This window comes from Labrus mixtus, chromosome 4 (assembly GCF_963584025.1).
Source record: "Labrus mixtus chromosome 4, fLabMix1.1, whole genome shotgun sequence".
Classification (NCBI taxonomy): domain Eukaryota; kingdom Metazoa; phylum Chordata; class Actinopteri; order Labriformes; family Labridae; genus Labrus; species Labrus mixtus.
The window spans coordinates 31,532,155-31,545,685 of record NC_083615.1 but is presented as its reverse complement, the minus strand read 5'-3'; positions in this window follow the sequence as shown (position 1 = coordinate 31,545,685).

Sequence of the window (13,531 nt, the reverse complement as noted above, 5' to 3'; positions counted from 1 at the left end):
AATGTTTCTTCCCAGTCATGGGCTTACAAGAACATAGACCTTTGTACTGCACGGACGCACCATCAAATGTTTGAAAACTGCTGAGCCATTTGCTTAAAAGAAATTACCTCTGTGGCCTCCGCTGCCCTTTTGTATGCTGCTTTGGCCCCTTCAAAAGAACCACACTTTTTTTATGACATTTCTTCTCTTCACTGAGAACTATTTTTGCATTGGAGGGCACTTTCTGTCTCAGGGAAAAGAAACCGTTTGACTTACTGTATAAAAATAATTCAATTAGCCACACCAGTGTGTGCACGTGGGTACACATTCATGTGTGAGTCCATGAGTGTGTGTGCGTGTCTGTTTGTGTCTCCTCTTCAAAGGTCCTTTATTTCCAGTAAAGAAAAGAGGGACACGTCTGTGGACAATATAAAGCAGACAAAGAAGGAAAAAATGAAAATCACTGGGTGCTTTGTTCTTCACTCTCTGCTCCAACTGAGCGCTCTCTGACCGCAGCTGAGCTTTTCCATGTTCTCCCCCCCTCCATCTCTCTCACTCTCCCCTGCTCGTCCTCTCTGTCTCTCGGTCTCCCTCTCCTCCCTCTCTCTCTCTCTGGTTGTCATGGATAACTGGGTAACGTGGAGCTCCCTGTGCTGACCAGCGGGACCACTGCCCTCCACAGATTGAGCCTCCCTGCCCCCCACCCCCACCCCGTCCTCCCATGGAGAGACAGAGCAGCCTTTAAGATTGACCCCCTGCTGGGTGTGTGGAAGGTGGGGGGGCTCTTGTCTCTTTTCCCTCCCCTTGTCCCCCCTTCCTCCCCTTCTGTCTCCCTCTGCCTCACCCTCCAACCTTCACCTCTCCCTCCATATGAAATGAATGCACGCCAGGAGACCAGAGCGTGCACATTTGTGTGTGTGTGTGTGTGTGTGTGTGTGCATGCATAGCTCCCCCAGTGTGAATGCTGCTGGCATGGAGGGGCAAAAGCCCTCCCTCAGTAGTTGGTCCCCCCTCCACCCCTGTTTCTGCCGGTAAATACAAAGAGTGGGAAAAAAGCCCACATTACAAGCTCCTTAAGGGTCAAGGACAGGCCCCAGTCTGAATAGCTTCTAAGAGTTGTATTGTTGAATCACATAGCTAGCGATTACACCCTCTGTCATCTCCGCGCGGATTTGGCTTTTTTATGCTCACAACAAGAGAACATCAAGTATCAGCCACTGAATAAGTCGGCCAACAGACATGCAGTGGGAATTGATACAGACAGGACATCAATAGAATAAACCGGGGGCAGATGTAGAATTACAGCCCTAGAAATGGGGGATTAGGTTTAAAGACTTCATACCTTAACAGCAGTCTGTTTTACAATGATGTGGAATGTGAGATTATGACACAGAAAATACGGTGCCAGAAGTCTGAGAACTTTAATACAAACATGTTGTAGATGTAGTCAGACAGTGTAATCACATAACATTACACTGTCTGACTACACTGTAAGATAACCTCTTATACTCATGTAAATAGATCATCACTTCTCTAAAGATTTATTTTTGGGCATTTTTTTTGTTGTTGTTTTTTTTTGCCTTTGTTTGATAGGACAGTGGATAGTATAGGAAAACTGGGGAGAGAGCGAGTGGGGAACGACATGCGGGAAAGGAGAATCCAACCTGGGCTGCCCGCTTGGAGGACTATGAGGCGCAACCTAACCGCTATGCCATCAGCACCCCAGATCATCGTCTCCTATGAACCAATCACTTATGGAAAGTGGTTGATTCATCATGGAGTAAAAAGAAGCTCCTGTTTCATTAAAGGACACAACACAAAAGCAGAAATGTAATCAACATTGTGGGAATAATAAGAACATATATTGTACACAAATGAAAAGCAGGAAAGAAACTTAATATCTTTTCTGTGATCATTTGTATATTTTTCCTCTGCTGTGAAAATATTTCATCATTTGAATTAATTGAACCCAATATAAATTCAAGCTGAGTACAGCTGGTGGTGTTGTGATGATTAAACTGCATGCTATGTAGAGCGTGAGGATCAGCATTTTTTAGAAATGTATTCAAAACAAAGTTTACTGCAAAACTGAACCCATTTTTTGCACTACGTTTTAAGTATTAAAAGGCCGTCATCAACTGAGAAGTATTGTGGTGTTATTTAACTTATCTGCATATAAAGCTCTTACCTACCTAGGCAAATGTGTAGGATTTTGTATATTTACTTTCTCTATGAGTGAATGAGTATAATCATCTCCTCTACTTCTGTTTCTTTGGCGTCCACTGGAGAATATCTATTCTCAGTCTCAGCTAAGAGCAGTCTAGTCAGTGCTAAGGAGTAAAACTCTCATCCCTGACATCATATATCTTGCTTGATAAGGCTGGTAGTACAGAAAAGTAATTTGCCTTTCTGTTTTTAATTTGAACACAGCTGGAACTGAGATTTAAAGGTCATATTATCCAAAATATACTTTACCTTGTTTTTCTAACACTAATATGTGTCTCTAGTCTGTCTACAAACCCCCCGATGATGAGAAAAGTCCATCCTCTCCATCTTCTGCCTGCTCCACTTTTCAGAAAATGTGTGCTCAAACAGGCTGTTTGGAGATTTTCCCTTTGTGACATCACAAAGGGCAGTAACCCCTCCCCCAGGTGGGTGACACTCCCACAGCTAGGTGTTTGTTCAGCCCTCTGAGTCTGCCTTCTCACTGAAAACTACAGGACATGGAGCGAGAAAGCCCGAGACACATTGCAGCAGAACATAGTGTGTAGAGTCTATAGGCTCCGACCTTATCACTACTTGCAAATTGTTTTGCCTATTTTTACACACATTTTTACACGCAGAAATTTGAGGAGTGATGGTAAGATATCTTAAACCCGTAGTCTGAGCCTATAGCTGGATGCTGGGGTGATGGTGAGGCTAAAAGCAAGAGCGCCAGTGCAGGCAGTGGAGGAGCAGAGGGAGAGGCCGGAAATCCTGCAGCTTAAATAGACAGCAGATCAGAAGGAGGTCTTGTCAGGTTATTGCTGATAATGACAATCATGTCAAGTTTGAAATCAGTGCAGCTAGCTTGCATGAGTCACCTCATTACTTATAAGTCCAAGTTTTTAAGGTCTTTTTGCAACATGTTGCTCCTGATTACAAAAGAAATCCAAAAAGCATTTTTTTTGTAACACCACTACTGTTACTTGGCACAAATGTTAAAGGATCTTGAGTCTAATCCACCTGCACCAACATTTTGTGAAAGCATTACAGGGTTCTATACATTTGTTTTTTGTACACATGCTGAGTGAGAAAACATTGCTTTATTAAATAGAATACATTTTTGATTAATCTTGATAAATTCAGACTTTTGAAAGTTCTCATTTTGTGATAACAATTAAATTTAGCTTTCTTAGTTTAAAGAAGTTTAAAAAAAATGGGTTGATGGAAGCAATACCTGAGGTGTTTTTCAATTTAACCTGTATTTAATCAGGTGAGAAGCTTGTTGGGATTAAAATCTCTTTTTCAACAAGAGTGTCCTGGACAAGACAGGCAGCTGCACAGTTATCACATTTTCTGTCAGACAATGAGCAGCCATACATATAAACGACGGGTTGCTGGTTGAAGTCCCAGTACAGGCCAAAGCATGGAAATTGGTTTGTTAGCTGGAGTGCTGACTGTAGAGGTGCTCTTGAGCAAGGCACCTGACCCCTACCAGTTTAAGAGCACTCTCGGTGGATGGCCCCTACACTCTGATTAATGCATGTCAGCAGGACTTGATTGTGCATGTGTGTATTTCAGGCCTATGTGTTAGAGTAGCATGTCTCTCAATAATAGAGTGAATTAATAAAGTAGATATTTTTTAATTTGTAGATTAAAAGACTAAGTGAATTGTAGAATTGTAAAAGACATAAAATAACAAGTTAAACGGCAAATATGTCAAATATTTTCAAAGTAGCCAAATTATTCCCAATTTTGAGAAATGCACTAGCATGAAAAATGAAAGCCACTTTGAGGTGGCCCTAACAGGGCACGAACCAGACAGGTTTGACAGTTTTCATCCTGGTTGCTGCTTAAGATTTGAAACTATTGGTCAGTCACAGCAAAGTGAGGGGTAAGAATTCTTTTTTTAAACATTTGTATATGTGTCAAATAGTTTCTGGAACCAACTATCCTATGAGCAAAGCCAAGTTTCTCATGAATTGGTGACATGTACAGAGTTCCAGATGAGAAAATAGTGTGGATTTGAATTTCTCTTTAAAGTTCCTTTTAAGACCTCACACAACTTATTTTGTCATTTTTTTCCTGAAAGCAAACATGCCTTTGAGAATAGCCATTGTGAACAAATATAAACAATTTTGATAACAAAAGTGATACTGTATAAAAAAAACCTGCTTCCCTACTAGCAAACCTAGACATACAACCTCCTTCTTGTTAAGTCCAGACAGGTTGAAAAAGGTAGCTTTGTCAGATATTCTGTAGTGCAGAGGTCTGCAGGCCTCCTCGGACAAGCAGAGTTAGTTTAAATCAGGGGTGGGCAACTGGCCGCCTGAAATCATGAAAACCAGAAATATGTCTATAATAATATTTGATCAATGGTATATGTTGAGTTAAATTTGAGACATAGTTGACTGTAAACGTTTTTGAATCCTACAATTTTGCCCCTCGGCAGTGAGAATTAAATGAGTGTGGCCCTTGCTGTGACCAAAGTTGCCCATCCCTGGTCTAAATGAACGGAGCTCAGAAGTTGAAAACAGGCAGAGAACTCTTAAAATGTGTTGTTACTTCCCAACAGACAATAATTGTGTGCAGCATCTTTTTTATTTCAGTTGCCTACTGTTAGAAATGTTTTAACTGTAATTGTTGGAGCCATTTAGCACCAGGTGTTGCACACAATCAGGGCGCACTCACACTAGCAAAGTTGTCCAGTACTTTGCTTAAGCACAATTGTCCCCCCTCCCTCCATTCCCCCGCTGGCCTGCACTCACACTGCTCCAGGACTAATCGGGCCTCAGCATGGTTATCTCTTGTACATAACGTCGTTATACAACACATGCATGGCTTTAAGTAATTATGAAGCGTGCTCAGTTTACAAGACAGGCAAACTTGAGAGAAAAAAAAAAAAAGGACGGGCAGTCGGGTCCACATCTGCACATCGGGGAAACACAGAGACCATGACAGCTACTTTACTGACTTTGTGGCTTATTTTGAGTCTTATTAGTCAGATACAGTCAGAACCCTGAGCCAGTTCACCATAATGAAGGCTGTCCACATTATGTACCTGCATGCCTGTGCTCGTGCATGAACTTTACCGTGCCGAAGCACACATCTACAGAGCGTGCCAGCGCCAAGGAAGTGTAGGGGTTGAGATTTTTTAAAGGTGGGCACATTGTAGCTGTATGTCTACCAGGAGGCTGGAGGACACCTCAGTTCCTGTGATTTCACATTGACTGTAAGATAAGTTGAGACAGCTTTTCCATTATGGCAACTACCATCCTTGGGCTTCAAAACTCATCTTCAGAACCCAATAGGTGACATCACTTAGAATATGTCCATGATTTATTGATACAGTCTTTGGCAAAAAAAAAAAACTTGAGAACTTGAGGCATTGGGTTCTGAAATACAACTTTACCCATTAAACCAACTGTTCTGCCAGGATGGTAAAATATGACCAATAACACAACAGAATCTTTCAGCAGAGTGATTACACACAAACTCTACTGAGTGTAGAGTTAGGGCCACACACACTGCTGAAACTGCACGTTTGTGTATACTGAACTCTACCTCCTTTTGTCTTACACTCACACACACACACACACACACACACACACACACACACACACACACACACACACACACACACACACACACACACACACAGACACACACATACATACACACACACACACACACACAAACACACACACATACACATACACACAACCTCCCTTGTACCACTCTTTCCATCTCTCAGGTATCAAAGACTGATATTCCTGAGGTGAGGAGGTAGCACAGTGTATTCTCCACGTCTGCTCAAAGCGCTCCTGAACATCAGCCCATTGTGCTGCTTGCTAGCCTGCCACTAGCGGATAGAGTTCATGTTATATTTATGTAGCCTTAAGCACACTGTCTCCCTATCTCCCTTAATCATTCTCTCCCTCCCCTGTTCTCTCTCTCTCTCTCTCTCGATCTTCTGCTGGGTTGAACTCTTGCCAGCTTCACTAGGTCTCCCCTCTGCAGACAACAATGTTCCATCTCGTTGCTTTTGCCCTAGATATCGGCTATTTTTATATGGAATAATTAGACACATAACTGATTTAAATACTGCAAAGCCCTGTTCCTTTGTCTCGACTTAATGTGGGCTGGGTGCGCAATGCCAAAGGTGTAAAGTGCATTTCATTGTGTAATCTCATGTGCATTAACAAACTGTGTGTAAATCAGTGAACGTATGGTGAATGTACTTTAATTGTATTTATTATTTCAAACTCATGTGAATTTCAATTAATTAGATGCATGTGGTGTGTGTGTGTTTGTGTGTCCAAGCTTGTTTGTCTGTGGGTGTGTGCGTGCATGTACATGTGTGTGCTGTATTCATTATGTGATCTGAAGGTGAGAACGAGGGAGAACATTTAGCCTGCGGTTACTTCTTGATAAATATTCAGTGAGGAGACACAGGAAAAAATATCAACATAATATTTAATATTTGTTTGGAGTATTTGTGAAGTCTGTTATCCTACACAGTCTTTCTTGCCAAAGCGCAAGGTCTTTGTGGAGGTATCAGTGAGAGTGTGTACGTGTGAGACGCAGAGTGGAGGCCGACTGCCACAGGATGCCAGCTGTCTGAAACCTCTGAAGAAAAGAAAACATGGAAGTAATGATGATGATGATAATGATGATGCTTTTTGATGATTATGATTTTCCTGATGAAGACACCGACTTGACTTTGAGGATGATCGATATTTTAATCTTCATGGTTATTCTTGGGATCATTACAGTAATTGGTTGTGATGATGATTGGGAGAATGGTGATGATGATACACAGATGAAGGATGTTTGCAGGTCATTTTTTAGTTGGTTCAATATGTGTTAAACAAAAGATCAGTGTCCCGCAGTTTTTCCATTTTTATTCAAGAGAAGTGGATGACAACTGAACTGTCATGCCTGAGTTACTTCATATTCATCTCTGAGGGTTGTGCCGTTCTGTTGCCAGGAGGATGATGCTGTTGTAAAGCAAAATTGTTAAGGCCTGCTCTCTCTCAACCGGAAGGTCAGGGGTTCGATCCCCAGTTCCCGCAGCCACATGTCTGACGTGTCCCTGGGCAAGAAACTTAACCCCAAGTTGCTCCCACTGCTTCATCTGCGGCGTATGAATGGGATTTGTTAATTCTGATTATCACTTTACATAGCAGCCACTGTCATCAGTGTGTAAATGGTTAAGTGTGATATGCTGTGTAAAGGAGCTTTGAGTAGTCAGAAGACTAGAAAAGCGCTACACAAGCTTAAGTCCATTTACCATTTAAGGCACTCAGAGAGGGACAGCCAGCGCTTTAAAGAAATATATCAAAAATCTAGAAATACACTCCACCTCTTAGTATTACACGATAACATTAATGCCACTCTTTTGTCTGTGCGTTAGTTCAAACGCTACAGCCAGTGCTTGTTAGCTTATATAGCATTAGCATAACCTAGCCAAGCGGCAACCTCCGGTGTTGAAAAATTAAACCAATGCAGAAGTGCAGAAAACTGCAGTTCCTTGAATGTCAACTTGTAGCTGGCTTTAAAAGACCCGGAAGTTCCATCCACACCCCATATTAAAATATACATTTTTGACAGCATAAGTAAACATGTTTACAGCATGGTAGAAAAAAAAGTATTTTGTTCTAATTGGTTGATGACTTTATTTGCACACACTGTATGGTGGGTTATTTTGTTTTTACAACTCGCCCATTTAAATTCAATGAAGTTATGAATAATGAATTGGCCAATCTGACTGTATGCCAGCGCATTGTAGCATTAGAAGGCTTAACCAAGGCCTGCCACAGCTATATCTCTCTGCCTGTTCTTAGGTTGACCACATTTCCAATTTGGAAACCACTATGGATGGGCTTCCAAACAGCCCTTCAGAAACCAATGGGTGATGTCCAACAGATCATTTTTATATACAGTCTATGGACCCCATGTATAAGAAATGACAAAAAGAGTTCAACCAATCAGTGCAAAAGTTTTGTTATAAAACGACCAAAAACATGAATAGAAGACTCAGTCAATCAGTGTGTTGGCTGTTAGGTGAGCACGCTGCTTGGAGTGTGTTGTGGTTATGGTGTGAAAGAAACTACAAAACTAAACAGCCAAACAACGCCATGATGCCACGAGGGATGATGAGAGGATGAGAGAGATCTTGGGTTGAATGCCAAGTCAAATACACCTGAGAGACTGGCCAGGTCTGCCCAGGTGTGACCAAACCCCGCCCACAAGCAATCTGCAAGACGCACACAGACAGACAGAGGGGAAAAACAGAAGAGCAGGCTCTATGGCTGAGGTCTGCCAGAAGCACAAAGTCTGGTAGGAGGCAGAAACAGTTAGCTGATCTCTGTCTAAATGTAATACTATCATCCAATCTTCATCTCCCAATCTTTCCTTATTAATGTTAGTGTAAACAGTAAATCCCCCCAGCCAGGAAATTCCACTAATAACCCCCCAATAAAACCACATATAGTGATCTTATGCTCTATATGATGTGTTTTCATTTACTTTTAGCTGTGCTGGAAGGTAGTTTTTTGTAACCATTGGACAGATGCAGGCTTTCTATTGTTAAAACTACAGCTAACCAGCAGCTGGTGGTAGCTTCATGGTAGCTGAGGAGAGTAGAGGGAGTTTTTAAATGTGTTTTTCACAAAAGACTGGAGGATATAGTTTGGGTTGGTTCAAAACTGTACATTACCAACTTTTTTACATTTCTTTTAAGGCTACTGATGCAAAAGATTACTAAGCCTGTCATGTGGTTGTGAGGTTTTGGGGCCAGATGACCTAGTGGTTAGGTCACGCCCTATGTATGGACGCTGTGGTCCTTCAAGCGGCCCAGGTTCAAGTCCGGCTTGATACTCCTTTCCCACATGTCACTCCCCACTGTCTATCCCTGGTACACTATCCACTGTCCTGTCTAATAACAGCAAAAAGCCCAAAAATAAAGAAAAAAAAATTGCTATAAGGTTTTGATACTTTAAGAACCAAGGACTTAATTTTCCAACTTGGATAGAAACCATTAGTAATGTTTGTTTGATTACTGAACATTACTTTGTTCAGTAATTAGTAAATAAAATAAAAAAAGGGAGAAATGATGTGTACAACTCATACACACAATCACAATGAACCATTTAAATTCCTGTGTGTGTCTTAAGGTCCTGCCTGCCTCAACTGTTAAGGGGTTGTTAAAGAGAAACTGTGGCAGTGTGACAGCACTGCAGCACAAAATTGACTTTCTTTCATTTTTCTTTCTTTATGTTTTCTCTGGTCTCATTGAGTGCTCGGCTCCAAACAATGCCCCGTTTCCCTGAACGATCCTTCTCTGTTGGGAGCCCACCCCCTTTTTCTTAATTTCCCTCAACCTAAACTGAAAGGAGCCCCATTAAAGAGCGTCATTAGTGCCAGGCCATTTTTTTGTTTTCTTATTCTCTGAAGAAAGAGGAAGTGTTATCTGTGGCGGACAAACTTAACCCAATTAAGATCTGGTGGGGCGTAGGGGCTTGGCTCGGGACACAGCTGGGGCTGCCAGCTTGCATATCAGGATCTTAGCCAGCCAGTCAGCCAGACAGGCAGCCAGGCAAGTAGCCAGCCGCCCACTCAGTCATCCAGCAGCCAGTCAAACAGTCAGGAAACAAACCAGCTGCCTACTCCGTACACCCACCGGCCTGGCAGTCAGACAAATAACCAGCCTGCCAAGCAGTTACAAAGGCATTCAGTCAGGTAGCCAGCCAATGGAATGACAAGCCTCTTTATCCCATAAAGACAATCTCTTTAAGAACTTGCTTCTAGTATTCTTGTTGGCATGAGCTCAACTATACAACTCAGCTGGGTATACAGTAAATAGAAGTGAAGTTAGAAATGGTAAATGGAAAATGGACTTTAGCTTGTAGAGTGCTTTTCTAATCTTCTGACTACTCAAAGCTTTTTTTACAGTGCAGGTCACACCTACACATTCACACACTGATGGTAGAGGCTGCTATGAAGTGAGACCATCAGAAGTAACCTATTCATAAGCATTCATTAGCCGCCGACAAAGCAGCGGGAGCAATTCGGGGTTAAGTGTCTTGCCCAAGGACACATCGGACATGTTGCTGCAGTAGCTGGGGATCGAACCCTCGACCTTCTGGTTGAGCCACAATGACTCTACCAACTGAGCAACAGCCGCAAAAGGATGTAAAAGTGAAGAAATCAGATACATTTGTGGATTCCATTTCAAGAACAGTGTTATAACACAGTCTTTACCCATTAGAGCTCAAGCATCAATGATGCACAGGCTCTATTGTTTTTCATTTGGAAAAGAGTTTGCCCAAGTCTGCTAAAGGATCACATTTCTGGGGGAGAAATCTTGCACAGATAGAAAAGCCACCAGACCAACAGCTTTCTCAGGAAAGGGTCATCTGAAGATACCCCCTGAGAGTTTAGAACACCCACACTTCTACTACCAGGGAAGGGTAGTGAATGATGGAGCATCCAGACAAAGGGCTTTGGTATAGGGGGCTGAAAAAACAGGCTTTTTGGATGAAATATCAACTCCATACAAAGTGGGGCTGGAGGGAAGGCAGACCTGGGTTAAATATGCATTCAAGGCCTTACAACAAACCTACTCAAAGACTTAAGTTAAGAGGGCTTCCTGTTCAAACTAAATGGCATATCTTAATGGAGTTGGCATAGACTGTAGGTTTATTGCAGTGTTGTGTAGAGGCAGGATGTGTGACGTCCATCATGTAGCCCTCAATCATGTTCCAGGAAGGAAACCCTTTCAAGGGTAGAATGTATTTTTAGCAAAGAACCCTTATTTATTATCAGGCATTTAGGCTGAAAAAAAATCCTGGAACAAAAAAAAAAAACCAAATAGCTATGGGGTCAACTTCAGGTTTTTGAAGTTGCTGTTGAGATGATGAAATACAACAGCAATCACATCTGATTCTTTTCTTCATGAGTAGTGCAAGGTAAACAAACAATTAATCTGTTCTTGTTAAAAAGCAATGCACCACAAATGTAATCTTGTATATGCAGGCATTCAAACCGAAAATCCAAAAAATCTAAACATTCTTGAAACACAACAAAGTGATGGGTTATGTTGGTGGCGGTGTGTTACTTTTGGTCTCTTACCAGTAACCAGAACCCTGTACAACGGTTTCTAATATTAAAATAATTTAGAAGGAACTTCACAACTCTGTACAGAATACAAACTGCAAACTGAAGCAAACAGTTTACCTGGTAATGAGGTTGGACAGTCACATTGCAGCAAAATGTTCCAGCTTTAAACCCTGGCTGGGACCTTTCTATGTGGGGTTTGCATGCTCTTGCTATGTCTGCCTCGGTTCTCTTTGTGTACCTTGGCTGTATTCATTTCACATATGCATTTCTGAAGATTTCAAGAAAATTTCTGGCAGGCTGCATCCAAAATCTTAGATATGAGATATGAGTGCATGGTCAGTGTTTTCCATCTGATCCATGGGAAATAAGAGTTTTAATCACATAGGTCTGAAAAGTCTGTAGCTTTTCTGAATCTGAGCACAGGTGCTGCTGAACGATCTGTTTTTTGGTTACATGTTGCCTTTATGGATTGCCAGATGTTATGCCTCTTGTGCAATGTGTAACACAAGGAGGTGGATTGGTTGGGCGAAGTCTTTAGAATTTCCCTCGGGATCAATAAAGTATCTATCTATCTATCTCTATCTATCTTTACTCCCCTGCTTCACCATCGCAGGTAATAACAGAGATGTAATGGGGGGATGTGTTATATCTGAGTCCGCAATGTTAACAGCGCTGTGTGTGTGTGTGTGTGTGTGTGTGTGTGTGTGTGTGTGTGTGTGTGTGTGTGTGTTTGTGTGTGTGTGTGTGTGTGTGTGTGTGTGTGTGTGTGTGTGTGTGTGTGTGTGTGTGTGTGTGTGTGTGTGTGTGTGTGTGTGTGTGTCTTGGTGATTGTGAAGCTCCTGCTGTGTGCTCACATGCCGTGCCTCTCGTTGCTTCTACAACGCCGTAATGAATTGTGAATTCACACACTGGGACATCAATAGGAAGGTGTTACGGTTGCAATGTGTAGTTACAAAGAACTTCTTAACAGCACTGTAAAGACTAGACTCAAATGGCGAATATAATAAGGGACACAACACAAAGGTTTTAAGTTCTTAGTTTTTAGTTTATTGACAATTAAACATAAAGTACCTGAAAAACCAGGGAACAAACTACTGAGGTGTTGCTGCTGTGAAGTTGGGAGAGAGAGTGGTTAATTAGGAGGCCTTGCGTAAATAGACTCAGCCTAATTGTCTACAGGGGCTGACAGCCAGGTGAAATCAACAGAGGTCACCAGAGGAAGCATCAAACAAACAGGAAACAATAGTGATGTAACAAGGGCTATATTTACACGGCCTCCTGACATCTCTATGAAGTGGCCGGTTTGAGGATTTCTCTGACTGTTTAGGCCATGACACACCAAGCAGACGGCAAAGAACTAGTGGCGACGAAGACCACCTGTGGCGTCGCCTCACATCTTGGCCAAAAAGTTGCACTCGAACACATCGCAAAGACTAGAGCGGACGGCCAACCACCATGTACGTTCTGCTCATGCTCGTGTGAGAGGAAATACCTCTCCATGTCAGCAGGGAGCGGTAGTCCATTGTTATGATATGAGAAGACCATTTTCACACCGCTGTCGGTCACCACTCGTATTATAGGTAGTCTACTAATGGAGAATAAAGTCTGATAAAAAGGTGAAAATGGCGCTGGCGTTGTCAGCCCTTGGTCTTTTAGTGGAAAAAGAAAAGAAGAGGCGGAGGAGACAAATAAGGAGAAACCACACTAATGGGTGAAAGCATGGATACTACAGCGACATGCTCAAGGGGCTTTCCTGAACCTGAAACCACCCAACAGCCAATCAGAGAGATTCCTCTCAACGACTGCTGACGACGATTCAACATGTCGAATGGGCCCAAAAAAGGCAGACAGGGGGCGATGTATAGCAACAACCGCTCGAGATCTCCTTGGTGTGTCAGGGCCTTTAGCATTTTAAGATGGTCTTTTTGGGCTTTTCATCTTCAGGCTCTACGCTCGGAAACACAATAATCCCGGCCGCTCGACTCTTCAATGACTCTTGTTGATTTGATAACCATTACTCTTAAAGGTCCCATATTATGCTTTTTCTGGTTTTATATGCTCTTTAGTGTGTTTTCCAAGTGTCCTGTGCATGTTTAGTCACATCTATGTGCAAAAATTCAAAGTCAGCAGAAACGCGGCTTCTCCTTAACTTCTGTAGCACGCCCACGATATGCCGTAGCCTGCGGTAGCACAGTAGTGCTAAGGTGCTAATGTTTTTGCTCTCCTC